The following is a 422-nucleotide window of genomic DNA, read 5'->3' on the forward strand; positions in this document are numbered from 1 at the left end:
TCTCTCTCTCTCTCTCTCTCTCTCTCTCTCTCTCTCTGTCTCTCTCTCTCTCATGATTAACGTAGTTCCATCATGGCGAATAACGAACAACCTCTGTTGAGAGAGCCGGTTTTGAACTTCCCGCCACCTAATCAAGCGGCTCCGGTAGCAACCGCACCTCCGGTAATGCCCCCACTACCAGAGACCACGTTAGCTCAGGCGCATGCCAATATTCTAGCTAAGCTAAAAGTGAGGACAGCCACGCTGAGGAAATTCTTCCCCACCGTCCACTCAAGATTGAGAGCAGGTTGGGTCATCCCAGACTATTGGGTCTTGCAGATCCTGACGGGACACGGAGGATTTCGGGGAAAGCTGCAAAGCTTCGGAAAGAACATCGACCCCCGGTGCCCGACGTGTGGGGTCCCTGAAACAGCAGAGCACGT

The sequence above is a fragment of the Halyomorpha halys genome, unplaced genomic scaffold, assembly GCF_000696795.3.
Source record: "Halyomorpha halys isolate HHAL.00 unplaced genomic scaffold, Hhal_1.1 Scaffold1860.1, whole genome shotgun sequence".
Taxonomy (NCBI): domain Eukaryota; kingdom Metazoa; phylum Arthropoda; class Insecta; order Hemiptera; family Pentatomidae; genus Halyomorpha; species Halyomorpha halys.